Genomic DNA, 15094 nt, shown 5'->3' with positions numbered 1-15094 from the left:
CTCCACTCTCCATCTTGATAAAAAATTCCATTGTGTTACGGTCGCTCATCCCCAAGGGTCTCATACAGCTAGATTGGCAATGATTCCCTTCTCATTATGCAGTACTAATCTAAGATGGCCTGCTCTCTAGTTGGTTCCTCCACATATTGGTCAAGAAAACCATCTCGTATACACTCCAGGAATTCCTCCTCTGCGGCATTGTGGCAAAGTTGATTTGCCCAATCTTTGTGCAGATTAAAATAACCCATGATCACTGATATTCCCTTATCACATGCATCTCTAATCTTGTATTTAATGCCATTTCCAACAACACCACTGCAGTTTGGGGGTCTATATATGACACCCACTAATGTTTTTTGCCCCTTGGTATTTCTCAGCTCAACCCATACAGACTCCACATTGTCAGAACCAATATCCTTTCTCACTATTGTGTTAATTTCCTCTTTAACCAGCAGTGCCACTCCACCACCTTTTCCTTTATGCCTGTCCTTCCTAAATACAGAATACCCTGGGACATTCAATTCCCACCCCTGGTCACCCTGCAGCCATGATTCCGTAATCCCAATTATATTGTACCCGTTTACCTCTATCTGCGTGGTTAGCTTATCCACTTTATTGCAATTGCTCCACATATGAAGGCACAGAGGCTTTATGCTTGTCTTTTTCACATTATTTGTCTCACTCCCAATATTTTTCTCTATAACCCTGTTTGAACTTTGTCCTTGGTTTCTCTGCCTATCACTTTTCTTAATCATTTTTCTACACTTTGTTTTTGTCCTTGCTCCTTCCTTTTCTGACTCCTTACATAGTTTCCCACCCTCCCAGCATATTAGTTTCAACTCTCCTCATCTGCTCTAGCAAACAGTCCCCTGGGATATCGGTCCCAGTCTCGCCCAGGTTGTAACCCATCCAACTTGTACAGGTCCCATTTCCCCCAGCACTAGTTCCAATGCCCCAGGAATCTGAAACACTCCTCCTGACACCATCACTTCAGTCACGTATTTATCTGATATATCCTGTCATTTCTACTCTGATTAGCATGTAACACTGGTAATATTCCTGAGATCACTACCTTTGAGGTCCGGTTTCTAAACTTTCTTCCTAGTTCCCTGTATTCTGCTTTAAGGGCCTCATCCTTTTTTTTAACCCATGTCGTTTGTACCAATGTGTACTACAACCACTGGCTATTCACCCTCCCCCTTCGTAATGTCCTGTACCCATTCTGAGACACCCTTGATCCTAGCACCAGGGAGGCAACATACCATCCTGGAGTCTCGTTTGCAGCCACAGAAATGCCTTATCTATTCCCTTATAATTGAATCCCCTATAACTGTTGCACTGACACACTTTTTACCTCTCCCCTCTGCAACAGAACCAGCCATGGTGCAACGAGTTTAGCTGCTGATGCTTTCCCCAGAGAGGTCATTCCCCTCACCAATATCCAAAGCGATATATCTGTTTTGCAGGGGAATGGCCACTGGAGAGTCCAGTACTCCTTGCCTCTCTCTCTTGCTCTGTCTGATGGTCACCCATTCCCTTCCTGCCTGCAGAGTCTAAGCCTGTGATGTGACCACCTTTCTGCACATGCTATCCACGATACTCCGACTCACGGATGCTATATAGTGTCTCTAGCCACCGCTCCAGCTCTGAAACTCAAGCTTCCAGGAGCTGTCGTTGGAGACATTTCCTGCACACATGGTGATCCAGGGGATTGGAACTGCCCCAGCCTGCCACATTGAACCAAGAGGAGCAAATCACGGCTTGAAGCTCACCTGTCATGTCTTATCCATTTAAATTAAACTTTTGAAAGATGTTTTGTTTCAAACTATACCTAAATCTCTGGGGCCCTTCTGTCCTGCTCCTCATTACTACTGAATATAACCTTTACAAACTATAAACCACAGAAATTACAGAGAAACACTATTGTAGTGAACAACAACCACCACCACCACCACCACCACCACTACCACCACCACCACCACAATGCCAAGAGAAAAAAAGGAAAAAAAAACTACTTACCAGTCACAACCAATCACTTACCTGCTGGCTGTGGCGGCACAGTTCAATTTCCTTCCATTTCTCACTTGCCTTCATGACTCCCTCACAGGTCCACCTCTCCCAAAGAAGAGCACCTCTTTCCCCTTGGCACCGAACTCCCACCCAGCTCCAAATTCCCGAATGCCCTCACTCTAACCAAAACTTACTCTGGTTGCAGTCTCTCTCCCACAAGTGTGCGCAGGCTCACTGGTCGTGCGCTTGCTAAAACCACTGCCTAATATACAGCTGGGGAGACCTGGGGTGATTCACACACCAGTTTAAAATTCCTAAGTGTTCACACCTACTGAGACCCTAACTGGGCTTCAGCTGATTGCCTCTTAGCTAATTGGGTCAAGTTATAGCTGTGGTTCGACCCTGGTAGTGGTTGTCCCCATGGCTGGTAATGAGACCTGCGGTAGCACGGGCTCTCAAGTCCTGAGGTGGTCCAAGTACTTCCGCTATAAGACGTGGGTCTTGTTTATTTTATTATGATCGTGAGGACCCAATGTTCAAAATCGACGACCTGGTACACTCATGTGTATCACGTTGCTGGTTTTGAACATTCTCTCTATCCTTACGGAATCATAGTTCTTCTTCTGGTTCTCTTGTTGGGATTCCACCCTTCCTGCCAGGTTTCAGTCGGCCTAATCTTGTCCGAAGCCTCAGTCTCATTAACAATTTCACCGGGGTACTTCCTGTCGCTGTTTGAGGGGTAGTCCTGTAGTGGAATAAAAATTATGCCAGTTTGGCCCCCTATGGATGCAACAAATTACTTTTTCATCCTGAGCTTAATGCACCACCGTTCAGCCAATCCATTTGATAATGGGTGATAGGGTTCTGTCCTAATGTGTTTGATTTCATTTGAAAGCCTGAAGGTCTGAATCTCGGTGCTCGTAAAAGCATTGCCATTGTCAGAGACCAGGACTTCAGGTATCCTGTGCATGCAGAAACCACAGAACCATAGAACACTACAGCACTCAAACAGGCCTTTTGGGCCTCCTTGGCTATGTGGAACCATTTTTCTGCCTAGTCCCACTGATCTGCACCTAACCATATCCCTCCACACCCCTCTCATCCATGTACCTGTCCAAGTTGTTCTTAAATGTTAAAAGTAAGCCCATATTTACCACTTCATTTGGCAGCTCATTCCACACTCCACTCTCTGTGTGAAGAACCCCGCCCCCCCCAATACTCCCTTTAAACTTTCCCTTTAAACTCCCTTCATCCTTAACCCATGTCCTCTAGTTTTTTTTCTCCCCTAGCCTAAGTGGAAAAAGTTTGCTTGCAATCATTCTATTTATACCCATCATAATTTTACACACCTCAATCAAATCTGCCCTCATTCTTCTACGCTCCAGGGAATAAAGTCCTAATCAATCCAACGTATCTCTGTAACTCAGTTTCTTAAGTCCCGGCAACATCCTTGTAAACCTTCTCTGCACTCTTTCAATCTTATTAATATCCTTCCTGTAATTAGGTGACAAAAACTGCACACAATACTCTAAATTCAGTCACACCAATGTCTTATACAACCTCACCATAACATTCCAACTCTTATACTCAATACTTTGATTTATAAAAGCCAATGTTCCAAAAGTACTCTTTACGACCCTGTCTACCTGTGACGCCACTTTTAGGGAATTTATGTATCTGTATTCCCAGATCCCTCTGTTCTACTACACCCTTCAGTTTACCACCCTACCATTTACCTTGTATGTTCTACCTTGCAATATCTCACACTTGTCTGCATTAAACTCCATCTGCCATTTTTTAACCCATTTTTCTATCTGGTCCAAATCTCTCTGCAAGCTTTGGAAACCTTTCTCACTGTCCACTACACCTCTAATCTTTGTATCATCAGCAAATTTGCTGATCCAATTTACCACATTATCATCCACATCATTGATATAGATGACAAACAACAATGGACCAAGCACTGATCCCTGTGGCACACCACTAGTCACAGGCCTCCACTCAGACAGAAGCAATCCTCCACTACCACTCACTGCCTTCTTCCACTGAGCCAATGTCTAATCCAATTTACTACCTCTCCATATATACCTACCAACTGAACCTTCCTAACTAACTTGCCATGCGGGACCTTGTCAAAGACCTTACTGAAGTTCATGTAGACAACATCCACTGCCTTCCCTTCCTTCACTTTCCTGGTAACATCCTTGAAAAACTCTAATAGATTGGTTAAACACAACCTATCACACACAGAGCCATGTTGACTCTCCCTAATAAGTCCCTGTTCGTCCAAATATTTATAGATTCTATCTCTTAGTACTCCTTCCAATAATTTACATACTACTGACGTCAAACTTATCGATTTATAATTTCCTGGATTACTTTTTGAACCTTTTTTAAACAATGGAACAACATGAGCTATCTTCCAATCATCCAGCATTTCACCCATGAATACCGACATTTTAAATATAACTGCCAGGGCCCCTGCAATTTCAACATTAGTCTCCTTCAAGGTCCGAGGGAATGCCCTGTCTAGTCCTATAGTTGCTCAGTGGTAGCATCAGAAATAGTAGAGCCCATGTGATGTATCACAAACCATTTAGAGTGTGCGCGACCATAATTAAGAGTAAGGAAGGTGAAGGCAGAGTTGGGGGGGGATGTGGGTGAGATGGGGGGACAGTTTTCATTTTTTCGGCATGGCTCACACTGTCTGACCAAGTTGGTGATGTCTGCATCAAGACTGGATCACCATATGTAGCCCCTAGCTAGTATTTTCATCTTCGAATTCCCATGGTGTATCTCAAGTATCAAACATTGCCCTGGACAAGGGACAACTATGTGGGAAGCCCAAAAAATGATGCCACCCTCACTACAGAGCTCATCTCTCTTCATCCATTTCAACTGTCCTCTGAATTCCCCATGTAATATTGTATTATTTAAGTTAGATAAGACTGAGTCCTTTTGTGTCCAGGCCTTGATTTGCCTCGCGGATAGGTGTCCAAAACACCTTTTCTGCAACTGGTAGCAAAGCTGGGCACATGGGCAATTGGTGACGACTCTGTGTATTGGTGTTAGCTATCTGGGTCTGAGGGCAGTGCTCTCGGAGGTATTCATAATTCTCCAGTAACAAGGCCCAGGCCTGTATGCAGGCAGACGCAAACTGATAGGGGGGATTGCCTTGTCTTCTTTAAAAAGCCCCAGCAATGCTTTATGATCAGTTAATATGAAGAAGCATCTATGACAGATATATTGATGGAATTTTTTTACACTGAAGGCAACTACCAACCCTTCTTTCTCGATCTGATAATATGTGCGCTCAGCATTTGAGAGCGTCATAGATGCATCTGCAATAGACTTGTACTCGTTAGAGTTTAGAAGAATGAGGGGTGATCTCATTGAGACATATAAGATGATGAATGGGATGGATAGGATAGAGGTGGAGAGACTCTTCCCGCTCAGAAAGGACAGTAGGACTAGGGGGCACAGCCTCAAGATAAAGGGGGGGCGGTTTAGAACGGAGTTGAGGAAGAACTTCTTCACTCAAAGGGTGGTGAATCTCTGGAATTCTCTGCCCGTTGAAGTGGTGGAGGCTACCTCGCTAAATATTTTTAAGACGCGGGTTGATGGGTTTTTGATAAGCGAGGGGATTAAGGGTTATGGGGAGAGGGCGGGAATGTGGAACTGAGCCATGACAGATCAGCCATGATCTTATTGAATGGCGGGGCAGGCTCGAAGGGCTAGATGGCCTACTCCTGCTCCTATTTCTTATGTTCTTATGTTATCTCTCCAGTGATGCGCAAGTACTGCCTCAACCTCATAAGGAGAGGCATTGTATGTCAAGTTAAGGTCCTTTTTAGGGTTAAAGTGGATCAATATAATACAGGACTAAAGTTGCTGTTTAACACTACAGTGTCTCCCAAGAACAGTTTTGATGTTTCCGTAGAAGGGCATGCAAGGGGTAGGCAGCATCAAAGAAGTTTAATTAGGAATAAACATCTTGTAATAATTTACAATCCCCAGGAAGGATTTAAATTTTGAGGATCCCTCGAAGTCGGCACCACTTTACTGGCCCTCACCTTGTCTTCCACCAGATGAAGGCCCTTCCCATCTATCCAATTGGCTAAATGGGTCACTTGCTTGGAAGACATATTTTTCCCTTTTCGGGTATACCCCAAGCTCTGAAAATTACTGTAAGACCTCTGCCAGGTTTGCTAGATGTTCGCGTTCCAGAGTTCCTAGAATCAAGACATCTTCCAGGTAAACTGCTACCTGAGGCAACCCTGGGACTATGTTCTCCATGACCAATTGAAAAATGCCACATGCAGATGAGATCCCCAAAGAGCAGACAAGTGTACTTGGATCGGCCTTTGGGCATATTAATTGTCATGTGCTTTCCGGAAGGCTTGTCCAATTCAAGTTGGAGATACTCATGGCTCACGTCCAACTTCAAAAATATTTGACCCCTAGTTAACCTGGTGTACAAATCTTCAATCTGGGGCATGGGGTATCTGTTAAGTTTAGGAACTGTATTGATGGTAAGCTTATAGTCACCATAAAATTGGACTGACTTATCCAGCTTAAGGACAGGAACAACAGGTGAGGCCACTCCATGACTTGTATGAATCCTATTATGCACAGCTTCTCCAGGCATTCCAGTTCTGATAATAGTTTTTTCCATTAAGGAGAATGGAACTGCTCTCATTCAAAAATACTTAGGAGTAGCATTGGGGTTAACTTTGGATCCCTTTATTTTTCCAAGGCCTCCTTGGAAGAATTCGGGGTACTTATTGATGACTTTATGCAGTCCCCCCTATACCTGGCCTGAAAATCTCCAGCATGTTCAGTCTGATGTGTTTGAGCCAATCTCTCCCCATAAGGCAAGGTCCTTATCCCTGTACATTGATGAGGGGAAATCAAGCAGATTGCTGCCTGTAAGTCACTAGGGTTGCTACAGTGTTCTTTATCTGTAATGGTTCCTCCATGTAGGTGGCAGTGTTGTTTTTTCGTTTTCAAACTTCAGGAGCTAAATACGAGCTCAATGCTAATTGTAGGTTTGCTTCCTGATAATGGAGACAAGAAGGCCCCATATCCACTTCTGTTTTTAACAGGTGGCCATTCATTAACAATGCCACAATTATGGGGACAATCTTTATCATGAAGATGCAGTCTAATTGCATTGTCCCTGTTCCTGGTTATGGGTCTACCTGCAAGGCATTGTCCAGTAATGGCCTTGGCCTTTTTTCAAAATAGCACACGTTTTGACTCTCCCTATATCTTTGCCTCAGTGGTGGTCTTCTGCGGAACTTGCAATAATCCGGTGTCAGGCATCTGCTACTTTCTAGAATATGCTCCCCAAAAGGTTGTCCCTAACCTTCCTTGATTGCTTGATGCTGCGACTTGGGCTCTACCGCTGTAAGGGATTCTGATATATTTTACCAATTCTATCACTCTCAGTTGAGGAATGGACATTGCATGAGACCCCTCTTCCCAGTTGGAAGACACTGCTGTCTAGTGTTCCCTGGAGTTCCTGAGCTTCTTACTCTGCATTCTCCAAAGATAGAGCTATCTAAATGTTCTTCTTTAAACCCAAATTGCATTCTGCCAATAATATTTTTTGGACTGTCCCATTGTTACTTCCGCAGACAAGTCTATCTCACAATATGTCATTCAGGGATGGCCCAAATTCACAGTGCTCTGACGATTTTTGCAACCTGGTTAGGAATTCAATGACAGATTGCATAAATAAGCATATTACGAGGAAAACTGGGTATATTATGAAAGTGCTACCAACATTTTTCTGCATAACAATCACTTGACAATTACTTTTTTTAACTCTGATGGTTCTGAGAAGGAGTATGTCCATTCTTCCTGAAGATATTTGTGCATCATTTGGAAGGTGATTTCACATGAGTTTTTAATCCAGTGTCTGATATACATTGCTGTTAGTGGTTTCCAGCTGCGACTTTGATTTACAAGAAAAGTAATAGCAGATGCTTCTGGCAAGCGATACAATGCCTGCTAATACAGTTAAGTACTATCAGATTGAGTGTCTACAAAGGAATAATCTGGTTACAGCCTCCATTCTTCATTGCTTTAATGATATTAAATCTGTTGTTTGTGATGAGGGTTTCTGGTAACATGTTAAGATGTATCAATTTATTGAACAAAATCAGTATCATTTGATGTTCACTAGAATATAATTTACTGGCAGACAGACCTACAGGAGTGCTATAGCATTTCATGTAGCTTCTTTGCAAGCCTAATTCACCCTTTCAAGTCAGTCAGTATGCAGCCAAGGAGACGTATTAACATTAATGATGGCCTATAGATGGTGATTGTTACGTTCTTGGGCTTCTAACTTTGAATTTTTTTCAGGATCAGTACCTCAGATCATCTCTTACATATCCTCACTCTTTATGGCCTGCAATGTACCTTTGCTGGAAGAAAATAAAAAAAATTGAAACAGGAGTAAGTCAAATGACCTCCCGAACCTTTGCACTGATCTTCAATGTGAACTCTACCTTCCTTCCCCATCCCGAAATCACTTGATACTTTTCCATCCAAAGATATTATTATTAGCTCATTGACATAATTCTTTACTACCTACTTATTAATATCTTAGTAATTGTAGCAAACCCAAGGATCAATAGGAAAATTGTCATTACAGTTTTTGGACATGGCATAGGCTCACGGGCTGGACACAAAGAAAGGTGGAGGGTGAAGAAAGTTATAAGGATCCAGAGGATTGAAGAATAACAGAGGCGGTCAGAGTAGAATTAACAACATAGAAACTAGGCGGAAACTAGTTAGCACTACTGCTGCACAGTGACAGGGACCTGGGTTTGATTCTCAGCTTGGGTCACTGTCTCTGTAGAGTTTGCACATTCTCCTCATGTCTGTATGAGTTTCCTCTAGGTTCTCCAGTTTCCTCCCATAATCCAAAAGATGTATAGATTAGGTGGATTAGCCGTGCTAAATTGTCCTTAGTTTCAGGTGGACTAGCTAAGGGAAGTGCATGGGACAGGGCCTGGGTGGGATTGAGGTTGGTGGAGATGTGATGGGCCAAATGGCCTCCTTCAGCACTGTAAGTTTCTATGAGAAAGGGTAGGCCATTTGGCCCTTTGCGCCTGCTCCAATATGATCATGGCTGATCATTAAATTCAATATTTTGACTCCCCCCCCCCCACCCTTGTCTCCTATATTCCTTGATTCTTTTAGCCCCAAAATTTATATCTAATTTCTTCTTTTAATCACACAATGTTTTGGCCTCACTTACTTTCTGTGATAGTGAATTCCACAGATTCAACACTCCCTGGGTAAAGAAATTTCTCCTCACTTAACTCCACTCAAACTATCACCCCTAGTTCTGGAGTCCCCCACCATCAGGAACATTCTTTCTGAATCTACCCTGTCCAACCCTGTTAGAATTTTATAATTTTCTCTGAGATCCCCTCTCACTCTTCTGAGTGAATATAGTCTGAACTGACTTAATTTCTCATCATACAACAGCCTCTCTTAGTCTGTCCTCAACTAAAGTGAAAGGAAACAGCTGTATTGTTTAGATCAATGGCCTAACTACCTGAAGGAGGGGAGACAGGGGGAGAAGGGAGAGCAGAAAGGAAGGTGGAAGATGAATCAGGGAGCAAATGAAGAAGGGGAGCATGGAAGTGGGTAGGGTACGGGGAAGGTGATGAGAGTTTGAGGCCAAGGCAATGGTGACTGGAAGGGATGGAAGTCTGAAGAAAGAAGATGAGGAAAAGGAGATGCTGGAACGAAGGGGATTAGGATGGTTCGAGAGGTTGAAGGAAAGAGAAAGGAAGTAGGGAACATGAAAGGAAAGATAAAGTATTCAAAAATTTAAAAAAAGGCACCAAGGAAAGTTATTTGAAAGAGGGTGGAGGATTTATAAATTTAAAACAATTTAAAACACAATGGGAGAAACAGTACCATATAAAGAAAGCAAGATTGGCAATGGTGAAGAAGAATGAATTCAATATATTGGGCAGAAAATTGATAATGTTAACTGAATAGTAATGTGGAGATAATTTCTATTTCATCCACCCAGTGGGAACAGTTATTGTTGGTCACTGATTTTCACCTTGTCCAAAACTGACAGAAGGTTGAGGCACAGCATTAGGTTAAAATTAGGCCTTTGGTGTTAGTTACTTGAAAGAGCTGTTACACATGAGTAATACTAATTGAGTGAGCAAAAAGATTGGGTTAACAATATTGGGCCTTCACTAGGGGAATTGAGAATGGGGTTTCAGTGGTACAAATTAGGATCAGGACACTTTTTGAAAAAATGACTAAAAAGTTTCAAGGAATAGATTTAACAATGGTGGGGATGATTCTCCCATTCCAACCCACTCATTTTTTGATGGGTCAGGATAGGAAATTCGTGCGTGCATCTCCCACCGCCAGATATCCAGCGTGGTCAAGACCACGCAGGAAACCAGCAGGATCAGCAAGTAAGTATTTTAAATCTTATTTTAATGTAATTTTAATTTAATTATTGGGCCCAGGACTGAATTCTCCAGGCCTGATAGCATCTCTCACCCTGCCAATACAAATTCACTCTGGAGATTATAGTAGCACCCCTCTTTTGAGGAACTAGTGGGAGATCCCACTGGAGTGAAGCGGGGCAATTGGGGTGCCCTAACAGGTCAGGTAGTGGGGGGTTGGTGCCCCCCTGGGCATGGAAACTCTGACAGTGCTAGCCTGAACTCCTAGCACTGCCAAAGGGGCAAAGTGCCCATGCCCAAGGGGCAAGAGGCAGCACTAAGAGTGTGGGGTTTAGGGGCAGGGCTTGGGATCAGCTGGGGGTGGGGCCTGGGGGCGATTGGTAGGGGTAAGGGATCCCACTGTCACTCTGCATGAGGATCAGTTGGAAGTGGAGGGATTCCAGCGATTGGGGTGGGCTGTTGGGATCTCTGCCGGGGGGGTCTGCTGGAGTGGGAGGGGGCTAGAAATTGGGTGCGCTTCGGGGCAGGAGGATGGTAGGGGCTTGCCCCAGGAATGGTCTTGGGGGCTGTGATCGGGCCACGGGGGCTACTGGGGGGCAGCACTCGGGGATCCTGGGTTGGCCAGCGATCGAGCTGACTAGCAAACCAGAGGGTGACAGATGAGACTACTGCGCATGTGCAGAGGCTCAGAACTGTCAGATTCTGGTATGAATAGGCCCTGTGCCCCAGCTTTTAATGATAATCATGATTATGACCTCTGCATTGCACAGAGTGTGGGAGATTCAAAAACAATCGTGATTGACACCATTTTTCCCACAAATTTAGTACATAGAACTTTTTTGGGAAAATTGCCCTCAGCATTTAGAACAGTGCTACCCAAATTCTTTTCCAACATGACTTGACATGACCCCAGATACCAACAAAGACAAAACAGCATAGAAACATTGAATGTATATTGGTCAATTTTGTGTATTATAGATCAACATGTAATAGTATACCGTATAAACATGGGAATCTGTATTTTAAAGCACATTGTAAAAATATTATTATATTATGACCCCATGTGGGTTTTAATCTCCATATTCCCTGATGACAGCAGACTCAGTGAATCCCCTCTGCTCCACTCCTGTATACACAGTTGCCAGAATTCTGCCATAGAAGCAGAGCGGGCAAGGGACCGACAACAGAAATGTCCATTGATCCCGGGCAGGACTTTCTGGTCTTGCTCGAGTAAAGCCGTGAAATCCCACCCAGTGGGTGGGATCTTGAGCCCGGAGTCTCCATATTTGAGAATGCTGAAGAGGGCTCAAAATGTGCCAAAAAAACCGAAATCTCACCAGTGAGACCACAATTTCCCATTTTCCTCTCCCTATCTGGCAACGTAATCAGATTCACATCCCTAATGATGCCAACGTGGCAATGCCAACCTTGAGCAAGTGGCAGTTCCAGCATTGGACCCTATGGGGTGGGGGTGAATCTCAAGGGTGGGGGACTCTACTCTTTGTGGTGGGGTGGGGTGTGGGGGAAGCAGACATAGATGAGATGGGGATGCTGGCAATGATGGGGGTGGGAATGTGAATGTTGGTGATGATCATGGATGAGGATGCTGGGGATTATCAGGGGGATGGGGGTGTGGAAGGCTCCTGATAATGCCATGGTTGGTGGGGGGTGGGGGGGTGCACCCCGATCTCAGTGGAGTCAGTTCAGCTCTAAGAGTCTCTGCCTCACCAGTGTGATGGTGCAAACCACACCCAATCTTTTCCTCAGATTGTAAAGTGACAAGATCTGAGAAATTAAAGATCAGTGAATTCGAATAGTTTCACACCAGTTTTCTCCCAGACTGACACTTTGTCAAACTCTGGTAAGATCACCCCCATTGTTTACAATTCTCCCATTTTGAGACTAAGTGCAGTAGCAGGTAGCGCCAGCAGCACCTGTCCCGCCGACCAGGATGGCGGGATCCCGCACCAGATTATACACAAGCAAGTCCCCTCAGGGCTCATCTACTGCCCCTGAGCTGATGGGTTTGAAGATCCCTGTGCCATATTGAAATACCAGTCCAGCATATTCATGTCACTCTGTCCAGCCCAGCTGCCTTCACTATACCTTGCAGGATGTCGGCAACCCAGAGAGAAAAGAGCAGCAGCCTCAAGAGGAAGGAAGCACCAGCTTTCAACAGCATGGCTCTCGAGGCTCTTATTCGGGGAGTGCGGGCCCACCGACAGCAATCTCACGTCTCTAGCCTGGGCTGCCACCTGCCCATGGAGCAACATCCAGTGCAGGAAACGGATGAATGATCTCATCCGCTCGCCAGGGGTAAGTTCTTTCTCAGCTTCCTTTGAGACGTAGCTGTCGGCAGGCTGGCTGTGCCTCGACTGCAGATCTTGGGGCTGCAACAATGCATTGTGGTAGGGTTAGGAAAGTTAATAAGTTTTGACGCCACCTCAGGGACAAAAGTGCCCTATTGGTGTGAATAAAGAACACTTTTTGAAAACCATTCCATGGGTATGTGAATATAATGCTCAGATGAAAGCATTTTGGTTTGGACTTTTGGAATCCTCTTATTCTGAGATTCAGCCTTCATCACACTTCAGTGTCCCTTTTAAGATTAACATTCATGTGATGTCAACCTCAGTGCCTCTTGGTACTTGTGTGTTGCCAGGGAGATGTATTAAGCAAAGCTGGTACAAACAATTTGTTTGCAATTTTATTTGCTTGTGCAAGTCTTCAGCAAAATGTCTCTCTTTTCAATAATATTCAAGTTTTGGAGTCATAGCCTGGAATTTTACTGGCACACCCACCCTGGAATTGGGGCAGGTGAGACAAGAAGAACAGAATCCTCCATTGGCCCTGGGCAGGGTTTTACAAGTCTCGTTCAAGCGAGGTCGAAAAATACCAGTCATAGAGTCATACAGGTTTACAGCACGGAAACAGGCCCTTCAGCCCAACTTGTCCATGCTGTCCTTTTCTCTTTACCACTAAGCTAGTCTCAATTGCCCACTTTATTCCTCTATACCCATTTTACCCATGTAACTATCTAAATGCTTTTTAAAAGACAAAATTGTACCCGCCTCTATTACTACCTCTGGCAGCTTGTTCCAGACATTCACCATCCTCTGTGTGAAAAAATTGCCCCTCTGGACCTTTTTGTATCTCTCTCACCTTAAACCTATGACCTCTAGTTTTAGACTCCTCCATCTTTGGTATCTTTTTGTACTACCAAGTGACTGTGAAGAAAAACTTGCATTTATACATTAACTTTCATGTCTGTTAGAAGCATCTCAGTGTTTTATATGAAGTGCATTACTTTGATGTGCATTGACTCTGTCATACTGACAATTGTAGTAGTGGTTATGATCTCCCTAGAGACTTGGAATTCTCTGCCCGTTGAAGTGGTGGAGGCTGCCTCGCTGAATATTTTTAAGACGCGTGTTGATGGGCTTTTGATAAGCGAGGGGATTAAGGGTTATGGGGAGAGGGCAGGAATGTGGAACTGAGCCACAACAGATCAGCCATGATCTTATTGAATGGCGGGGCAGGCTCGAAGGGCTAGATGGCCTACTCCTGCTCCTATTTCTTGTGTTCTTATGTTCTAATAATTTTGAGGAAGTTAATTCAATTTCCAATGGCTGACTGGAAGTATCACACATGATTTCAATGTTAAGTATTTTACTTCAATAGCTTATAGAATAGAATCCCTACAGTGCAGAAGGAGGCCATTTGGCCAATGAGTCTGTACCAACCACAATGCCACTAGGCCCGATTTCCATAACCCCACATATTTACCCTGCTAATCCTCTGACACTAAGGGTCAATTAGCATGGCCAATCAACCTAGCCTGCACATCTTTGGATAAATAAGCAACATTGTTCAAACAATATCCTGTAGGCAACAAATATTCCTAAAAAACAAGAACTATTTTCTACGTAACCGTTAAAATCATCGAAAATCCACCTCCATTGTTATACTTTATTCTGTCCTTTAAGTGGACACTTCATTCTCCAGGAACCAGTCCAAAGCTACTTCAAGCTCCCAAGGTTTGTTTCTTTTTCTTCTTTCCAGCCAGATAATTCCTAATTCCGAAACTGACTTTCATAGTGAGGAACAAATTGAAGAGGCTTGCTTCTTGCCAAGCTAGGCAAATCTTCCAATCTTGTTTGAATTCTCACAAATTTGGTCTTTTCAATCTTAACCTGCATTTCATGGTCTGACCAATAGGGCCAGCATTTTCTCTGCTTAAGGTGCAGTGCCTCCATCTCTCTGGTCTCTTTTTCTCTTTCCAAAATTCTTGCAATCTGATGAATCTGTGAATTTTAGGGATACCTTAATTAAAAATAATCTAATCCTACAATGGCTTGTTATGGACTCTTATAGCAATCATCATAGAAATCATAGAAACCACCTGCCAGGACACTAAGGGTTAATTTAGCATGTCCAATCAACCTGACCCACACATCTTTGGGCTGCGGGAGGAAACCAGAGCACCCAAAGGAAACACATGCATTCACGGGGAGAATGTGCAAACTTCACATTGACAATGACCCAAGTCAGGAATCAAACCCAGGTCCTTGGAGCTGTAACGCAGGAATGCTAACCACTGTGTCGCCCTTTCGAAATCTATCCCC

The sequence above is a fragment of the Carcharhinus amblyrhynchos genome, chromosome 15 (assembly GCF_965287045.1).
Source record: "Carcharhinus amblyrhynchos chromosome 15, sCarAmb.v2.hapA, whole genome shotgun sequence".
NCBI classification, from domain to species: domain Eukaryota; kingdom Metazoa; phylum Chordata; class Chondrichthyes; order Carcharhiniformes; family Carcharhinidae; genus Carcharhinus; species Carcharhinus amblyrhynchos.
Note: the sequence above shows the minus strand (reverse complement) of the source record.